The 21,126-nt window shown below is 42.7% G+C and overlaps 1 non-coding gene across 1 annotated transcript; it reads right to left on the reverse strand.

Annotated features, from left to right (window-relative positions):
• Positions 1-878: 878 nt before the first annotated feature.
• On the reverse strand, positions 879-985 carry LOC122428540. The gene has a single exon (XR_006265758.1). It is a non-coding gene; the product is annotated as a U6 spliceosomal RNA (small nuclear RNA).
• Positions 986-21,126: the final 20,141 nt, after the last annotated feature.

Raw genomic sequence — 21,126 nt, forward strand, 5'->3', positions numbered from 1 at the left:
CATCCCACCTGGGCTGGTGATCTGTTTCACCATAGATAATATACATGTTTCGATGCTGTTCTCTCGAAACATCCCACCCTCGCCTTCTCCCACAGAGTCCAAAAGTCTGTTCTGTACATCTGTGTCTCTTTTTCTGTTTTGCATATAGGGTTTTCGTTACCATCTTGTTAAATTCCATATATATGTGTTAGTATACTATAATGTTCTTTATCTTTTTGGCTTACTTCACTCTGTATAATGGGCTCCAGTTTCATCCATCTCATTAGAGCTGATTCAAATGAATTCTTTTTGACAGCTGAGTAATATTCCATGGTGTATATGTACCACAGCTTCCTTATCCATTCATCTGCTGATGGGCATCTAGGTTGCTTCCATGTCCTGGCTATTATAAACAGTGCTGCGATGAACATTGGGGTGCACGTGTCTCTTTCAGATCTGGTTTCCTCAGTGTGTATGCCCAGAAGTGGGATTGCTGGGTCATATGGCAGTTCTATTTCCAGTTTTTTAAGGAATCTCCACACTGTTTTCCATAGTGGCTGTACTAGTTTGCATTCCCACCAACAGTGTAAGAGGGTTCCCTTTTCTCCACACCCTCTCCAGCATTTATTGCTTGTAGACTTTTGGATAGCAGCCATCCTGACTGGCGTGTAATGGTACCTCATTGTGGTTTTGATTTGCATTTCTCTGATAATGAGTGATGTTGAGCATCTTTTCATGTGTTTGTTAGCCATCTGTATGTCTTCTTTGGAGAAATGTCTGTTTAGTTCTTTGGCCCATTTTTTGATTGGGTCATTTAATTTTCTGGAATTGAGCTGCAGGAGTTGCTTGTATATTTTTGATATTAATCCTTTGTCTGTTGCTCCATTTGCTCTTATTTTAAAAATATGGAATGCTTCACAAAATTGCGTGTCATCCTTGTGCAGGGACTATGCTAATCTTCTCTGTACCGTTCCAATTTTAGTATATGTGCTGCTGAAGCGAGCACGAGATATATCTTTCTTAGAGCCTGTCTTTCTCACTTTCTTGGTTCTTGCCAGTTGTCATCTCATGTGTCCTTACACAGCGGCATGGTGGGAGTGAGTGGACTTACATGGCCATGCCCATGGAGCAGAGAAATCATGGTTTTACTGAAGAATGCCCTTACACTGGAATTAGGGTTTTGGGGTCAGTAGGCCTCTTTAACTGTCTGTATGTGTATATTAGTAAGTGTATATTAATGGTGTTTATGTCAAGGTGGTTTGAAAAAATCCAATTAAATGAGAAGATACTACTGGTCAAAGCTGGACAGGCCTGCTGTTTATTCCAGCATCATCTTGTGCTAAAATCCTCATAGATTGAAACTTGTTTCCATAGATGACTGCAAGTCCATTTGTAGCTTTTATCCATAAGGTGCTGTATCTAGTAGCCAGATGTGAGTGTGGGTTCCAGTAAACAACAGCACAACTTCCAGCTCTGTAAGATCTATTTTTATTGATCCACAGGTTTGAGCTGCTATTCCCAAATTTTTTCATTTCCAAATCATTCTTCAATAAGAATTTTTCCCCCAAGAAATAGTATGCTGCTGAAGTGTGTCCTTTACCTTCAAAAGTCTACAGGAAGCTGTGGGAAGGTTCTGGCCAGTCTCGGATGGCCTGGCCTTGCACCCCTGTCCTGAGAGTGAGGCGTCCTATTTTCCAGGGTGTGTGGCAGCTTACTCACAAGCTGGAGTGCGGTTGGTCGTGAGCTACCCTTGGATGATTTTGTTTGTTTGACTCCAAAGCTCAGTTTTACAATTGTAATCAATTTTTCCCCTCATCCAGAGCTAATAACTTAACATTTAACTAAACACACAATGTGTATCCATCAGCAATCTAGAATTTGCCAGGTTTATGGTTTAAAAATGATGCGAAAATGTGAAGACTGCATAAAAGATTATACACAGCATAATCTACACTGGGCTAACTTTTAAAATCAGCACAGAGGGGAAATCACACAAAGCTGTGTTCTCCCTGGGTCCTGCTTAAATTGACCATAAAGTACAGCACGGAAATGCGACACTCCAACTTTTTAACAGCAGGTTAGGTTTAGCATTGGCCCTTGTTGATAGAATGGACACCCTGGTTGTAAATACCTCATGGCAGCAATCACACACATGCGTGCAGGTGATTCTCTGCCTGGCACAGGGCGGTTCTGCACATGAGTGGTTCTCAGTTGGGAGAGAGCATTGCCACCCACTCCAGGGGACATTAGGCAATGTCTGGAGACATGTCATGACTGGGGGTGAGATTGCTTCTGGCATCCCATGGTTAGAAGTCATAGATACTCCAAAAGTCCTACTATGCACGGGAGACCTCCTCCACCGCCCCCACCTGCCTCACCCATCAAGAAACACCAGCTCCAAAATGGCAATCGCATGGCTGTTGAACCCTCCTTGTGTGATGATTTTGGGTGCAGTGCTGTGTCTGCATAAATGTGCCACGTGAACACTCATGTATAACCGAGAACTGTCTCCTTACACAAGCTGCACCAGCAGTGAGCCTCACTCAGCGTTTCCAGCTGCACTCTCTGACATGTTTGCTCGTGGAGTGAGTGACTGGTGGGTGGATCGCTTTGCACTCCAGGTTTGCCCATGGGTGCATATGCGTGTGCTTCCTCTAATAGATTCTTTCTTCAGCTCTGGAGTGAAAATTTCTTTAATCATAAGGACTTAACTATGGACATCTTTATTGAATTGACACTCTAAAATGGTTTATACTTGTACTGTCCTCTCAAGAGTTTTGATAATCAAAGTCATATACCATAATTATGGAAAACTTGGATTATGTAGAAAAACAGAAAAAAAAAAATACTGCCCATAATGCCACCCACCACCCAGAGAATATGACATTAAAATCTTAATGCTGCCCTTTTGTGTTTTTCTGTTTTGTTTCCAGCTTTTTTGAGATACAATTGACAAATAACAGTGTATAAGCCAGTGGCTCAGACAGTAAAGAATCTGCCTGCAGTGCAGGATACCTGGGTTCAATCCCTGGGTCCAGAAGATCCTCTGGAGAAGGGAATGGTTACCCACTCCAGTTTTCTTGCCTGGAGAATCCCATGGACAGAGGAACTTGGCGGGCTACAGTTCATGGGATCTCAAAGAATTGGACACGACTGAGCTGAGTGACGAACACTTTCACTTCTTTTCAAGCCTGAGTATACAAAGTGATTTAATATACATATATATTGCAAGATAATTATTACAACAAACTTAGTTAATATATCTATCATGACACATTGTTACTGTTTTATGTGGTGGGAACTTTTAAGTTCTACTCTCTTAGCATCTTTCAAGTATAAAATACACTATCATCAACTACAGTCACTACGTCTTGTACCCTTTGTATTTAATGGGTGTTTGAGATTCAACTATAGTTTTATTCTGTCCCTTAACTTTATGAACAATTTGTGGCTACATAATTAAATCATGTGGATTGCAACATATTTTACTTATCAATTTTCTTTCTTTACATGTTTTGCTGATGTAGGTTGTACTGCAGTGAATATTTTTGTACATGACCCTTTCCTACGTTTTTTGTTTTTCAGTAGGTTTCCAGAGATGTATGTATTGGAACAATGATTATGCACCTATTTAAAATTATTGTGGAGAAAGTGCTTCTGTAAAGTTGTACCCACTGTATATTCCCAAAAGTAGTGCAAAAGAGCAAACACCTCATCTTTATCTCCAGTGTTGTTTTAAAGCTCTGCCTTTGGACAGGTGAAAACTGGTAGTTTATTGTTACTTAGGGCTTCCCTGGTGGCTCTGTGGTAAAGAGTCTGCCTGCAGTGCAGGAGACACAGGTTCAATCCCTGGGTTGGGAAGATGCCCTGGAGAAGGAAATGGCAACCCACTCCAGTATTCTTGCCCGGGAAATCCCTTGGAAGAGGAGCCTGGCTGGCTACAGTCCATAGGGTCACAAAGAGAACCGGACATGACTTAGAGACTAAACAACAACAGTTATTGCTTAATTTGCATTTTTCTGATCCTCAATGAGATCGATGTTTTAAAATATGTTTATTAGCTTTGTGTGTGTGTGTGTTATTGTAATGGTTTTCTCCCTATCTTTTTAAGGTTGGATTCCATAGGCTCTTTATCTGTTGTCAGTTCCCCATGATTCTGAAAAAACTCTAAACATTTCTATAAATTTAAAGGAATTAATTCACCAGACCTTTAGAAATAAGCTTACTCATCTTTAAGTCTGACCTTGGGAGAAGATGGCGCTTCCTTTTTGTCTGTCTATGGTTTGGGAGTTCTCAGACTTGTCCTTGGAGATGAAACTCCTGAAGACCATTTGATCCTAATGGAATAATCCTAAATATTGATGTATTCATCTTAAAATATCAGAATAACTGTGCTTAAGCAATTGCCATATTTCCTTAGACTTTAGTACTGAAGTTTTAAGAAAAATTTGGGCAAAATCTTTAACATGAGACAGTGTATCCTCTTAGTTAATTGTATCATTAACTGGGCGAAACCTCTACTCTGCACTTATTTGTTTTTTTTTAAATTTATTTATTTATTTTGGAGGCTAATTACTTTACAATATTGTGGTGTTTTTTGCCATACATTGACATGAATCAGCCATGGGTGTACATGTGTTCCCCATCCCGAACCCCCCTCCTACCTCCCTCCCCATCCCATCCCTCAGGGTCATCTCAGTTATGCACTTGTGTTTTTTTTTTTTTTTTCATTTATTTTTATTAGTTGGAGGCTAATTACTTCACAACATTTCAGTGGGTTTTGTCATACATTGACATGAATCAGCCATGGAGTTATATGCACTTGTTTTTAATGGGAAAACACTGAGCTAAATCCCAAGCACCCAACAAAAGCCTCATTTCAGGTGTAACGACCCAGACATCGAGTTCTCCCCCTTGCTCTAGAGTGGAAAGCCCCTTATGCGGGGTTTTCTGTTTTAATTACTACTGACTCTCAATGCTCAGAAAAAGTGGCGCACATAATAGCTGTTCAGTAATTATTTATCGGGTTCATAAATTCTGCTTCCTTTAGGAGCCAGGGCAGTCTCTTGGAAAAAGCAATGTCTTTGGAGTTACACAGACCTTTATAGAAGTCAGGTGCCTACTCACAGCCTTCACCAACGCTGATGGACATCAGAAACGGCAGCTGAGTACCTAGGGCACCACCCCTGCTTCCAGAGATTTCTGAGAAAAGTCTCTGAAGCTGCCGCTCTGTCAGAAAAGAGGAAAATGATTGCATGTAAAACTTGTGTATATTAGCTTCTTTCCAACTTGCGTACAGTCCTTTGTGAATTTTCAAACTATTTGTAATGGACAGTTTTTTCTTGTTTTGTACTTTTTATCATCACAGACCAATACTTTTGTAAAATACAGTAAAAATGAATTACTAGGAAAATTAAATTTTAAAGATTAAAAATTTTAATGTTTTAATTATTAGAATCCACAGACAAAAAGTTACAGTTCAATAAATGTAGTCAGAACAAACCTAATATAGGGGAAAAGAAAAACATCACTAAAACTGCGAATGTTGTTCATTGAAAGCATAGGTAATAGACAATTAAAACAGAGTTGTAATTACACCTGTAAATTTCTATTTTCAACTATAATAATAAAGACTTCATGGAGGAAATAACCTGCATTTAGACTTTTATATGCATATTTAGAACAAACCCCATGTATATCAATTTTTAAAGTTTTAGTGTGACCAAACAAGCTTGCTTCTTGCTGAATGATTTACACCACTTAGGTAGGACTGATGGTGAATGATCCTCACAGAGGATACTGTATATCTAAATAGTTTGTATATTTTGTTTTCATAACACTCATAGTAGAGAAGCTAATTTCACAGAGGCATGTGGATAGGAATGGAAGAAGAGCGATTAAAGCAATTTCAGCAAGCTCAATATATTTATTTCCAAGTTATATCCAAAGTTAAACAAATAGGACCATAATTTTAAAACTTTCATCAGTAAGCAGTCTGCATACACACAGGCACACACACACATCTTGGCTCTGCTTAAGACTGTTTCCCACTCGAGTCTAGCAGAGCAAGAGCTCAGAGCCATGAAAGAATTTGAGTTATGGAAAGTGTACAAAGTTATATTTCTTTTACACTGAAGTTTGCAAAATGAGATTCACACCCATTAAATATTTCATATATCAAAAAATGACTCAATGGTGTCTTGAGAAACTTAAAAAATCTGCCAAAGACAACTGTTTTGTTTGATGAAATCAGTGAATACAAACTTTCGGAAATAAAGCCTCTTCGAAGACAATCAGCTTTGGTAAAATGTCTTCCTTTAAGTGAAACGCCTTTGTATTTAACGTATGTTTCAGAGAAAACTGTATTTTATAAGGTATTAGGTTGGGCCCGCAGCCAAATGGAACACAATGAAATGTAGAAAGTGCCACAGCCAAAGTGACTCTCACCAGTTAGTCTGAGCACCTTCCTTTAGGCCCCCAAAAAGCCCAGATGAAGCCCAAGCGCCAAGCATTGGTAAAAAGAGGAAAACAACATCCTGTTTTTCCATTATCTCTTTTGGTTACAATGGAACTCACTTAGCCAACAATAAAAAAGTAAATTGAATGAACTCGCTTTTTTTAATAGTTCACTTTGCTATTTTGATCTTTTCCCAGACAACAGCTGAGGCAATCGTACCAATAATGGATTTTATTCTGTTCACTGACGTTTTCTTGAAGGAGTGCCAAGTTTAATAAAGTAAAGAAACATTTCCTCCAATTGCCATAAAGTTTTGTGTCTGTAAGTAATAAAATAGAGGCAAAAATACTTCTAATATTTAGTCTAATGTTGCTGTTTTTCCCCCAAGGTGGTTGATTAACAAGCACACAATGTTAGCAATAAAACTCAATGTTGTGTCTGCCAGTAAGAGAGAAATTGTTGCTGAATCTGCTGTAAGAAGTAATTAACTTAAGGCAAATAATGACACTGAGGGATGAGGAGGAGGGAACAGAAACCACTGAATATCCCTGGTGCACTTAAAGGAGTGTGCGTGTTTCAATGACTTACACCAGAGAACATCTCCCTCCGCATCTGTTTTATTATCCACTGCGAACCTGTGCAGATCCCGCGCTAGCCCTCTTCCTTGTCTGCCGAGGTAAACACGCCAAAAAGTGGATTGAGTTTGGCTGACAAAGAAGCATGCTCTGCTCCATCGGGCATTTTTTCCTTCATCACGAGGGAGCACTTAACAGGTATTCCAAAGACACACGTGGAACATGCAATTCCCTCTGCATAGTCGCAGCGTCTCTTCCTGCCTCAGGGCATTTTCAGAGGGCTGCGTCTTTCCCCTGCTGGGACCTGCATGATTTACTAACTCCGGAGAGAAGCTTAGGCTCTATCTAATTGGGTGGCCGACATTTGGACTCAATTTTGAACATTTTTTTTCTGTTGTCCTTATAAACCAAACAGGATAAAAACAAGTGTAGTTAATTTGGATGTGTCTGGGCTTTAATTTTTATCCATTTGTACCTTGCAGCTTAAATTTTGAAACAATTGAACCAGAGGACTATTGCTATTGGAAAATCACTTTCTTAAACCATGTGTTCGTGTGATTCCAATGAAGAAACATAAGGAATCATACGAATGTAAGCATCTTGAGGGTATGGTCTTGTTTTACTAAAGCCTGTATCTCTTATGTCTCTAATTTAGTAACTGCTACATAGTAGGCACCCACGAAATGTTTAGTTCAGTAACTTCAATTCATTCTTTTAATCAACGAATATTTACTACTTTCCTAGCACTATCAATCAATCAATAAACAAATAAAGAAATAAATGAGCAAGTGAACGAATAAACCACCAGCTTCAAGACACTACTATATCTCTCCAACATTATGTGCTCTTGTTTTTCATGTCCTCAGAAAATATAACAATTTTTAAGAACCTGTTACTGTCCACAGACCTCATACTTGGGAGATTAAAAACAGCAGTAAATATCACTAGTATCAAGGAAAGAACATTTAAATACAGCACATACACTTTTATGGTAATGAACGATTCACTTGATTACCTTCTGGATTTCTGCACACTGCGGATATATCAGTCCACATTAAGCCTTTACTCTAGATGAAGGAATGTTCTAAATTTACATGTATTTTCTAATGTAGTTCTCACAACAACCTATGAGGTAGATACTGTTATCCTCCCTTCAAGCTGGGAAACTGAGATGCTAGTAAGTAACGGAGCCCTTGTAGCCTGACCCCACACTCTAATCACGCCACATTCCCTCCCTCCCTTCCATGGGGATGGAGTGCAATGGACTGATCCATGCACAGTGAAGAGTTTGGCCTGCTGCATAGGGCTCTATCTGCTTGGATCAAACTTTCTTCTTTACCGAAAATCATCATAACTTCAATAAGGAAACAGAGGGTTTGTTTGACTTGTACTGACCAGCAGCAACCATTCTGAATCAATATTAGCATAATGATTCCATTTGTGCAACATGGCATGTGTGTGTGTGTGTGTGTGTGTGTGTGTGTGTGTGTGTAGAATAGTTAACAAAATGTAAATGTTTGTTACCTCGGGGCCATGGGATTTCAGGTGAACCTGACCTCTTCTCTTAAATTTTCCTGTGTTGTTTGCATTTTTACAATGAGTAACATGCAGTTCTGTAATTAGAAAAAAGATATTAAATTATTTCTATTGTGAAATAAAGAGTGATGGCTCTGGAATCAGTTTGGGTTTGAGTCACTGTGTATCTGAGCTTAGGCAAGTGTCTTATCCTCCCTACCTTGGGCTTCCTTATCTGCAATGGGGCCCATGAAAGCACCTGCTGTGGAGTGGAGAGGAGCGGACAGCAGAGTCCTGACCGCAGAGTCACCCTGACTCTCACAGGCCTGAGGAAGAAGCTCAAAGGAAGATGCCCCCTGCATTCACGGAGCTCACAACTGGTGGCTCCTGAAGAAACAAATGAAATTTGCCTCTCTAAAACCTGCCACTGACACTCATTCCAAGGCAAGCCAGGCCACCACCAACTCAGTCAGATAGATTTGTTTCAACTCCAGTTTGCATTGTCAAACCCCATTTCTGTTTTATATCAGGAATTCAAAACAGCTCCAGGCAGCAGCTCTAAATGGCTCCACTCTTGGCCTTTCTTCCATGTGTGAACAACATTCCAGAACATTTAATCTATTGGTCTCCTTTAATCTGGCTGAAGAGGAGGCATTTCACATAAAACAAGTACAGTAGTTCTTTTCTTTAATGCTGACAACACAAGTTTGTTCTTTGTAAAGAGCAGTGATTGAGAGTAAAATCCATTTGTGAAAGGAGCAGGTGATAGAAACAACTGGGAAGACTGGTTTCACTGCTGTGAAAGCAAGGAGAAAAGGAAAGATATGCCCATTTGAATGCAGAGTTCCAAAGAATAGCAAGGAGAGATAAGAAAGCCTTCCTCAGTGACCAGTGCAAAGAAATAGAGGAAAACAATAGAATGGGAAAGACTAGAGATCTCTTCAAGAAAAATAGAGACACCAAGGGAACATTTCATGCAAAAATGGGCTCAATAAAGGACAGAATTGGTATGGACCCAACAGAAACAGAAGATATTAAGAAGAGGTGGCAAGAATGCACAGAACTGTACAAAAATGATCTTCACAACCCAGATAATCATGATGGTGTGATCACTCACCTAGAGCCTGACATCCTGGAATGTGAAGTCAAGTGGGCCTTAGGAAGCATCACTATGAACAAAGCTAGTGGAGGTGATGGAATTCCAGTTGAGCTATTTCAAATCCTAAACGATGATGCTGTGAAAGTGCTGCACTCAATATGCCAGCAAATTTGGAAAACTCAGCAGTGGCCACAGGACTGGAAAAGGTCAGTTTTCATTCCAATCCCAAAGAAGGGCAATGCTAAACAATGCTCAAACTACCGCACAATTGCACTCATCTCACATGCTAGCAAAGTAATGCTCAAAATTCTCCAAGCCAGGCTTCAGTAGTACGTGAACTTCCAGATGTTCAAACTGGTTTCAGAAAAGGGAGAGGACCCAGATATCAAATTGCCAACAACTGCTGGGTCCTCGAGAAAGCAAGAGAGTTCCAGAAAAACATCTATTTCTGCTTTATCGACTACACCAAAGCCTTTGACTGTGTGGATCACAATAAACTGTGGAAAATTCTGAAAGAGATGGGAATACCAGGCCACCTGACCTGCCTCTTGAGAAATCTGTATGCAGGTCAAGAAGCAACAGTTAGAACTGGACATGGAACAACAGACTGGTTCCAAATAGGAAAAGGAGTACGTCAAGGTTGGCTATTGTCACCCTGCTTATTTAACTTATGGGCTTCCCTGGTGGCTCAGAGGGTAAAACGTCTGCCTTCAATGCAGGAGACCCGAGTTCAACCCCTGGGTTGGGAAGATCCCCTGGAGAAGGAAATGGCAACCCACTCCAGTATCCTGGCCTGGAAAATTCGATGGAGGGAGGAGCCTGGTAGACTACAGTCCATGGGGTCACAATAGAGTTGGACACGACTGAGTGACTTCACTTTATTTAACTTATATGCAGAGTACCTCATGAGAAATGCTGGGCTGGAAGAAGCACAAGCTGGAATCAAGATTGCTGGGAGAACAGCAATCCCACTCCTGGGCATACACACTGAGGAAACCAGATCTGAAAGAGACACATGCACCCCAATGTTCATCACAACACTGTTTACAATAGCCAGGACATGAAAGCAACCTAGATGCCCATCAGCAGATGAATGGATAAGGAAGCTATGCTACATATACACAATGGAATATTACTCAGCCATTAAAAAGAATTCATTTGAATCAGTTCTAATGAGATGGATAAAACTGGAGCCCATTATACAGAGTGAAGTAAGCCAGAAAGATAAAGACCAATACAATATACTAACACATATATATGGAATTTAGAAAGATGGTAACGATAACCCTTTATGCAAAACAGAAAAAGAGACACAGACGTATAGAACAGATTTTTGGACTCTATGGGAGAAAGTGAGGGTGGGATGATCTGAGAGAACAGCATTGAAACATGTATATTATCAAGTGTGAAACAGATCGCCAGTCCAGGTTGGATGCATGAGACAAGTGCTTGGGGCTGGTGCACTGGGATGACCCAAAGGGATGGGATGGGGAGGGAGGTGGGAGGGGGGTTCAGGATGGGGAACACATGTAAACCCATGGCTGATTCACGTCAATGCATGGCAAAAACCACCACAATATTGTAAAGTAATTAGCCTCCAACTAATAAAAATAAATGGATTAAAAAAAAAAGATTGCTGGGAGAAATATCAATAACCTCAGATATGTAGATGACACCACCCTTAAGGCAGAAAGTGAAGAAGAACTAAAGAGCCTCTTGATGAAAGAGAAAGAGGAGAGTGAAAAAGTTGGCTTAAAGCTCAACATTCAGAAAATTAAGATCATGGCATCCAGTCCCATCACTTCATGACAAATAGATGGGGAAACAGTGGCAGACTTTATTTTTCTGGGCTCCAAAATCACTGCAGGTGGTGATTGCAGCCATGAAATTAAAAGACGCTCACTCCTTGGAAGGAAAGTTATGACCAACCTAGATAGTATATTAAAAAGGAGAGATATTACTTTGCCAACAAAGGTCCGTCTAGTCAAGCCTATGGTTTTTCCAGTGGTCATGTATGGATGTGAGAGTTGGACTGTGAAGAAAGCTGAGCACCGAAAAATAGATGCTTTTGAACTGTGGTGTTGGAGAAGACTCTTGAGAGTCCCTTGAACAGCAAGGAGATCCAACCAGTCCATCCTAAAGGAGATCAGTCCTGGGTGTTCATTGGAAGGACTGATGTTGAAACTGAAACTCCAATATTTTGGCCACCTGATGTGAGGAGCTGAGTCTTTGGAAAAGATCCTGATGTTGGGAAAGATCAAGGGCAGGAGGAGAAGGGGACAACAGAGGATGAGATAGTTAGATGACATCACCGACTCAATGGACATGAGTTTGGGTAAACTCCAGGAGTAGGTGATGGACAGAGAGGCCTGGAGTGCTGTGGTTCATGGGGTTGCAAAGAGTTGAACATGACTGAATGACTGAACTGAGCTGAACTGTAGGGTGGAGGACATCTCTTGTGAAGGTCACATCAGAAAAGAAAAATTCAGGAGTCACAAGTCTGAGCAATAATAAGCACACCTTGTCTGTCATCTTCCCTGTCTATGGAAGATACTTGGAGGAATTTCCAGACATCTATGGCCAGGTCCAATGAGAATGTGCATCTTTTGGTTTCCAGAACAGAACATGTGAAGAAGCTCTTCTAATCAGGCTCACCCAAGTGAGACATATACTTTGGGGGACCAAGTCTATTGCTGAGGGTGACAGGGGGTGTCTGGCTTCCACAGTGCCAGAAGTTTACAATGTCAAGTTCTTGGTGGGGCAGTGGCTACAGTGGTTTTTCAAGTGTCCAGGGGGCAGGGTGGGGCGGGGGTGGGGATGGTGGCAATCATTTCAGTTTCCTCATCAGGCCGTTCTGAGCTTGGTTTTGTCCATGACTTCCAGAAGTTTAGCCTCAAATCATCCAGGATCTTCTTACAAACTCTTCTTACCTAGTCGGCAGCAAACTTCTTTGCATTAAACTGAGAACCCTGAGAGATATAAGTGCAAAATACTAGGGAATTTTTTCAGCCTTCCAGGAGCCTGAGAATCACTGCTGACCAGTGTTACTGCTAGCAAGTCAGGCACTTTGAGACTTTGAGCACAAGTGCACTCTTCGCCTGCCCACTTGTAACTGTCCAGGACCATGATCATCTGAAGCGGATGGCACACCACTTCACACTCGGGGATTCCCACACCCTCATTTTTTAAAAATCTTATACGTTTCTAAAAGTTTTATTTTATATTGGAGTACAGTTGATTTACATCTTGTGTTAGTTTCTGCCAGAATGAAGTGAAGTGTCCGACTCTTTGTGACCCCGTGGGCTGTAGCCCGCCAGGCTCCTCTGACCATGGAATTCTCCAGGCAACAATACTGGGGTGGGTAGCCTTCCCTCCTCTGGGGATCTCCCTGGCCCAGGGCTCCATCGTGCCTGGGTCTCCTACACTGCAGGCAGTTTCTTTATCATCTGAGCCACCAAGGAAAGTCCTGAATGGCCTTCAACAAGTGAGGTTTTTTTTCCCCCATATCAGTGGTTCTCAACTTTTTACTTTACAATCACCTGGGGAGCTTTTAAGATTCTCTTACGCCTGGGTCGTTCTCCATACAGATTAAATGAGTCACTGGGGGCAGGGTGAAGGCGTCATTAATTTTTATGTAGCCAAGTCTCAGAACCAGTGGTCTGATCAGTGGTAAAGTGTGTGCCCCAGACCAGCAGCCCCTGAGAGCCTGTGAGAAGCGCCAGTTCTCAAGCTGCGCCCCGGACCTGCTGAGTCAGCAGCTCTAGGGCCTGACGGCCACCTCACAGCAGCAATCTGTGTTTTAATAAGCCCTCTTCATGGCTCTGGTGTACATTCAAGATTGAGACCAAGTCACTCTCGGGCTGTCATGGAGGCATTTTTAAAGTTTACCCTTTCAGGTCACTGCTTAAGAAAACGTTTATTGGGACTTCCCTGGTGGTCTAGTAGTTAAGACTCCATGCTTCTACCGCAGGGGGCACGGCTTCCATCACTGGTTGGGGAACTAAGGTCCCAAATGCCATGTGGTGCAGCCAAAAAAAAAAAGAAAGAAAACTTGTATTCTTTCAGTTAATACATCAGGATTCAAATTTTTTCACGGAGAGAATTTTCCATTTCCCAGAGTCAGTCTGATTCCAAACCCACACCATTCTTACTGCCCAAGTTTTGAGTGAACCCATTTTTTTTTTAATGTAAGATATCTATTTCATTGTATCTATTCAACCAGACTTTGTTTACCTAATTTGGAAAGGTTGAACTAAAAACAAAATAAGGGGGGTGGTTATCATGTAGAACACAGAGACATGAACTCTAACAAACACACACATGCATGCATGCACATAAATGCACATGTCGGCGCACACGCACAGATTCTCGAGTGCAGACACCCAGCTCTATGAGGAGACTGTCTCCTGTCCCTAGAAACCCTCCTGGATCTAAGGGACAGGGCAAAATTGGTGGCTGACCAGGAGAGACCTGCATGAGGCACTGCATTGCTTGCCATGAAATCCTGCAGCCCTAGGTGAGGAAAGTGTATCCTATGACCTCTGCAACAGAAGACTGGACTTGCTCTCAAAGCCAGCTTCTGCCAGTGGTGACATGAGAATAGTGAAGTTCTTCTGTAGTAACAAGTGCCATTAGTCAGTGATTTTATGGCTATTCATTTTATTATTGCTTTTAGATTCATCATGTGGCAGTGGGCACTGGGAGTGCTTCCGATACAACCACACGTTTGAGACTTGCAAGCACAGAGATGGACGTCCCTCATCAAGTTTATCTTTCTATTCAATCCTAAAAACAGAGACTTCAAGAAAGCCTGGAAGAGAGAATTTTAATCAGTTTTTGACTACAAGGCCCCCTTCCTAACATTTAAAATAAAATAGAGTACCTGGATTTCAGGAAATTATGTAGGAAAGTGAGTAATCAGTTTGAGAATGTTCTAAGATGTCTATCGTTTACGTAATATGCTTATATTAGCTATTTTGAAAACAACATCTTTCCATGAAGGACCGATTTCCAGACTAGCAGCAAAAGAAAAGGCATTTCTATCACATCTTGTGCAGTGAAGCCCTTAGAGGAGGTTGCAACAGCTTAGAAATGAAGAGAGAGAAAGCCAGGGGCCTGGGATGTAATGGTTGATAATCACAACCAACATTAACACTTCATTAATGCAAATGAAGTATTCATTGTCAGGCTCTGGAATAAGAGATCCCACCCACTTTATTCAGGTACAACCATGAGCCCATGTTACAGGTGGAAACTGAGGCACAGAAGTTATATAAACACAGTCTACAATTGGCAAATATCTGAATCTGAACCTATTTGCCACACCTGACCAGCCAGAGAGTGAGAGGTGACTTCCATCCCCATCCCACCCCTTAATTAAAATCTCTGGGGTCCTGCTCAACTCTGTTCTACAGACACCATTGTGTTTATTGCTTCTCAGTTATGGAACGAGTGCTGTCTTGTTTTTGAGTGAAATAATGGTGGCCAACACAGGCACAGACCACCTTCCAGTGGGTGGAGAGGGAAATAAAGGCAGCTGGATGGGATCAGTGTCAGCCGGGGGTCTGCTCAGGGGGAGTCACAGCTGAGCGGAGAGCTGGAGGAGTTTTCCCCGGCTGAGGAGGGCAAAGAGAATCCCAGGCAAAGGGACGAGCCTAGATGAGGCCTGGAAGCTGGAGAGTTTGGCCCTTCAGCAAGATTCAAAAGTTCAGCTTGGCTGGAATTCCGGTCAAGGCCTTTATTAGGTTCCTTAAGAGATTTAGACTCAACACTGACAGCGAAGGAGTCTCCAGGCCAGAATACTGGAGTGGATGCCTTTCCCATCTCCAGGGGATCTTACCAACCCAGGGAGCGAACCCAGGTCTCCCGCATTGCAGACAGATTCTTTACCATCTGGGCCATCAGGGAAGCCCAAGGAGTCTTTGAAGAGCCTTCAATAGGGAAGGGTCCTGATCATACTTAAGTTTTAGGAAGATTGTTCTGACTGCAACATAGGAAAATGTGCTGGGTTTGGGTAGTTCCTGATCATGGGCGGAGGGAACATTAACAAGTATTTGTCAAGTGATTCATTTCTACGTACTCATCATCACTCTGGCATTGGGTGCCGTGGAAAACAAGACAGCAAGAGCCATGTTCTCCTGGAACTCACATTTCAATGGAGGAAACAAATCGAGTAAGTCTCCACACACACAGAGGCCATAGTGACCTCTCTTCAGTTGAGAGGTGGGTGAGTGGGGAGGATGTTTCTCCCATGCTTCTCAAACTATCTGTGGTGAAGGGCTGGAATTTCTTTCGGTTCAGCCTAAACCAATATGTAGTTCTCATGGCCATGATTTGTGCACTCACACACCACGTGAGACCCACCACTTGAGCTTGTCAATACCTGAGTGTTCTGCTCCACTCTAGGAGATCAGTCCATTGCATGTTGCAGTTGAGACTGCATGTTGCAGCAGTGTCAAATTGCAACCAAAGTTTTTAAACCTTTACTCTCAATGACTCACAATTAGGGAGGAGTATGAGATAGAAGCAGACCTAGAAGAAGCTTCCATGTTGGAGATATTGGTTATGGGGTACCCAGTGAAACACAAGAGATGTCAGGACAAACAAGTAGGTGGGTTCGAGTGTATATAGACTCAGGTGGGAGGAGAGATGTGCCTGGTCATTTCCGTTAGCTCCTCCAAATCAACTTAAGTCTGCATCTGATTCACTGTCTCAGCATTTTAGATAAACCAATTTAGACAATGAAGTCAATTTGAACTGATTTTACAGTGAAAAAAAGAAACAATATTGCTAATTAATTATGTTTGGGCACCTACTAAGTGAGTGTGATTGGGGAAGGGAAGTGGGTGGGGCAGACCCAGAAGCAGCAGGCCCTTAGTATACACAGCATGGGGAACTTACTCCTGCTGGCAGGAAATTGCGTTCTCCCAAAAGGCCTTGACTCTGCAAATGAGGTCGGTGATCTGAATCCTGAGCAGAAATCCCAGTGTATTAGCATCAGGAAGCAGAGGCAGGCCCTGGCTTTCTCCTTTCGGGCAGTCAGCCCTGGAGGTGCTGTGGCTGTCTCTGTGGCCATCCCTCTGCTCTTACCTCCGAGTTCTGACATCAGGGCCTGGCCCCAAGCTCTCGGGATGGCATTCAGTCCTGGGCCAGCCCAGAGAAGCTGTGAACAGAGGCACCTAAGAGGCCTTCCTACCCTCAGCTTTTCTAATAACAATGGCATCCTAGGGAAGAGGGTCATACAGTCTTTCACTTGGTGGTGGGGTGTTGGGCACTGACCAGGGACTGTGTAGTCCCCAGCTTGTGCCTACCCTTGCGTCCCCCATCGCCCCTCATTGAAGGCCCTCTGAGTGCCAGTGTCCTCGATACTGTCCCTGGGAGGGTGGGAGGCCATAAGCCTCATCTCAGCATGCAGAAAATCTCACCATCATCCCAAAGTGGTGCCAGACGTGGTCAAAGACCAAGATGGATTAATGACGAAAACCACTCTGATGTTCCATCCCTAGGCCAAACTGCCAGCAGTGTACTTTCAGACATTTTTCCTCTTTGGCTGCATCAGGTCTTTGTTGGGGCTCTCAGGAGCTTTCATTACGGCACAAGGACTCTGTTTTTGGCGCACAGGCTCAGATGTGGAGCGTGGGCTTAGTTGCCGCCTCCCCTACCCCGGGCACGTGGGAACTCAGTTCCCTGATCAGGGATTGAACCTGCACCTCCTGCATTGGGAGGAGGATTCTTAACCACTGGACCACCAGGGAAGTCCTTCAATCAACACTTTCACAAATCTAATCTGAGAGCACGATTATGAAAGCACTATTACACTATTTTGTATTTGTGTGTGTTTAAAAATGCTAATCAGATAAATATAAACATGTTTTAAATATTGCAAATTCCATTTCTTCATTAAAAAAAAAAATAAGTAAACTAAGAATCTCAAGTAATGGAAATTGTCTGGCCCTCTATCGCCCTCTAAGACATTTTGCTTCTCCCTCACCCATCCACCCCCGGGAACCCGCCCATATTTCCTTAGTTAAGAAAGAGGAAGAAAAAGGAAAAAATACAAGCAATGATTTTCCCAGCAGGGGGCAGCAAGAGACAGTAAATCTGATGTTCTTTTCGGCTTCCCCAGCCCCCAACTTTGTCTGAAATCCTGGATTTCAATCGAGAAGAGGGCGGTGAGGGGAACAAGGATGGAATCCAAACCACAGAACCCAAATTCATAAAGTTAAGTGGATGCAGAACTTGCTGGAACAAGATTTACTGAGGACAATAGCCAGACTGCCCTTTTTTTTATTTTAAGCTTTATGGGAGAAGGCAGCCCAGCAGAATTTTTGAAAGAATCTGGTTCTCTGCGGTGATGTCCATAGACTTGGTGATATGAATGCTCTTTAGGAAATATTCCATAGATAAGAGGGGAAAATGTTCCCTTTGAATAAAATCCCACAAGTTATTGTCATGCCACTATGAACTGGAAACATGGGTCTCACTAGCCAAGAGTATCTGAGTGGCTGGGATATACGACACCCAGCATGGGGCATCTTAAGTAGGACTTACCTTATCAGGTGAAAAGAAATAAAGGACGCTGGAAAGAGAATGAGATAAGGTAGGCATTGTGGTCTAGTACCGAACTTCTCACTGGCCCAAGCATCCTTGAGGTAGGTAAAAATGTGAGCCCTGATTAAAAAAAAAAAAAAAAACTGGATCCAAAAGAAGAGTGTGAAGGGGAAACAGGAAAGGAAGTGATTACAGTGGGAGGGTTCTGCTTAGGGAATATTTATCTGTGGTCCTAGAATTGTGGTCCTACAATTGTAATTGTAAGTCTTGGCAACAATGGTTTAGAACATTTGGGCTTATGTCCATTTTAGGGAACCTTATTAGCTTCCTAGGGCTGCCATATCAAACTGCCACAAACTGAGTGGCTTATAACAACAGAAGGTTATTCTCTCACAATTCTGAAGGCCAGAGTCCTAAATAAAGTGTTGGCAGGGCCATGTCCCCTCTGAAGTCTCTGGGGAAGTATTGTTCCTTTCCCCTCCCCAGCTTCCGGTGGCTCTGGCATCCTCGGAGATCCTTGGTTGGCAGCTGCATCACTCCGGTCTCTGTCTCCATCGTCAGTGGCCTTCCTTCCCGTGTGCACGTGCCTATACGTCTGGCTCTCCCTCTCCTTCCTCTTATAAAGACACCAGCCGTTGGCTTTAGGGCCCAGTCTAGTTTAGCATGATCTTATTTTAAGGTAACTGATTACATCTGCAAAGACCATATTTCCAAATAAGATCATATTTTTTGAGGTTCTGGATGGATATAATATTAGGGGACACTCCTAAGCCCACAGACCCCTAATAATGCTTATGTTAGGGCGATAGAACTAGACAATGTTACTCTCAAATCCCGGCCGTACCTCCTCCTGTCCCTTCGTCCCTTGGACCTTGCTTTCTCATCTGTAAGATGGTAGCAATAGTCCTCAGTGGAATTGTGAAATGGGTCAGAGATCATATGCTTGGTACAGTTGGTACAAAACAGTAGGCGAGGCTGGCAGAGCTGTGGTGGGGCCTTCTCTCTCCCGTTTGCAGGCAGCCCCAAGGCGCTTGGCCAGACCTCCCAGTGTGTTCCAACTGTTTTGCCCTAAAATTTACTCTCAGGATCTCCGCTTGCCAACTTACCAGCTTGGAATCTGATATATTGAACTTTATGAGTTGTTGTGTGTCTCCTCCTGGATGAGATACATTTAAAGGGATATGTCCTACTCAGATTCTGCTTTGGTTTCTTGGTGGCACGGGAACCTGAGACCAATGAGGGCAAGGGGGTTTGGAGGACATTTGAGCCGGGCTCATGATTCCTCAGCCTCCGATGGCATCCAGTGGTGACCACCTAACCTCATGCCGGTGGGGCTAGCCCTGGTTTCATTTTGGAAATTGTTCACAATCGACAGTCACAAATCCTGAGGGAAGACAACTGGAATAGTCTGAGAATCGTGCTGCAGACTTTTACAGGAATATTTCCTGTTGCCAGTGGCTCTTGCCTCAGGGTTGGTTTGGGCACAGTGGCTGGAGCAGCTGGGAGCACGGTTCCTGCATTGTGAGTCCACACTGGATGCACTGAGATAGATAATTACACAGGCCCTTTGAGATCTGATACTGTTACTCACTCCTTTACTAGTCTGAAATCTTTCCTGTGTCTCTGTTGGGCCATTTCATTGACTCTAAAATGGGATTTTTTTCCCCCTTGGGCTGATAACAGTCCTTTTTTGGTTTAATAAAGGAAATTTTTATATGCCCACTATTTTTATAAGCCTGAATCTTCTTGAGTGAGTCAGTGACAGCTGTATGGAAATATTTACCTTCCACAACCAGACTGGCAGATTCTAGCCTGACACAAATAAACATTTTAAGGAAGTGCCTGCTCCATATCCCACTGACTCAACAAAGCTGGAGAAATATCTAACTAACAATTAGAGCCTTCCAAGAATGGACCTTCACTGAAATGTGCTTTGACCCAGAAGTGCTTGATCAGATGGACTGACTTTATCAAGGGTATCATATAGTTTGTTCTTTTGTAAGACTTGACATCAGACTATATAACCTCATGTATTGAATCTATCCATTCATTCAACAAATATACAAGCATCATGTGGTACACAGCCCCTAAAATGTTTCTCAACCATCTCTGCCTCCTGGAACTATGCATGTGTATTTTCTCTGCCTCCTGGAACTATGCATGTATATTTTCCCTTAAATATAAATGTTGAATATGGGGTAGGCTTACTGACTTGCTTCTGACAAAAAGAATGAGGAAAAGTCATGGAATATCACCTGCAAGAGTGGGTTACAGGGGACCATGACTTTGTCTTGTTCTCGTTCTCTGACTGTCTCAGTCTGTCTCTCTTTCTCTCTGGTCTCCTCTCACTTGCTGACTCTATCTGCTGAAATGAGTGGCTGAACTGTGAGTTGACCTGTTGAGAGGCTCATCAGACAGGGAACTGAGTGCTGTGAACTGGGTGAGTGAGCTCAGAAGTGTATTCTAGCCTAGCCTTGCATTAACTGCAGCCCAGGGTGACGTCTTCACCCCAGCTTCAAGAGATCTTGATTCAGAGGACCCAGCCAAGCCACACCCTGATCTCTGATCCACAGAAACTGGGAGACAATAAATGTTGTTTCAATCCACCAAGTTTTGGGGTTATTTGTTACACAGAGACATGACCTATACACACTCTCCTGGCACCAAAGATATAAACTGAAAAAAATACATTGGTCTTTTTCTTAAGACATGCAAACAGTTTTCATAGAGAGTGGGACCTGCCCTCACTGCATCATGTCATGTCATGTCATGTGTTAGTCCTCAGTCGTGTCCGACTCTTTGCGACCCCATGGATCATAGCCCGCCAGGCTCCTCTGTCCATGAGATTTCCCAGGCAAGAATACAGTAGTGGGAAGCCACTCCCTGCTCCAGGGGATCTTCCTGACCCAGGGATTGTACCCAGGTCTCTTGCATTGTAGGCAGATTCTTTA

This window comes from Cervus canadensis, chromosome 26, assembly GCF_019320065.1.
Source record: "Cervus canadensis isolate Bull #8, Minnesota chromosome 26, ASM1932006v1, whole genome shotgun sequence".
NCBI lineage: Eukaryota > Metazoa > Chordata > Mammalia > Artiodactyla > Cervidae > Cervus > Cervus canadensis.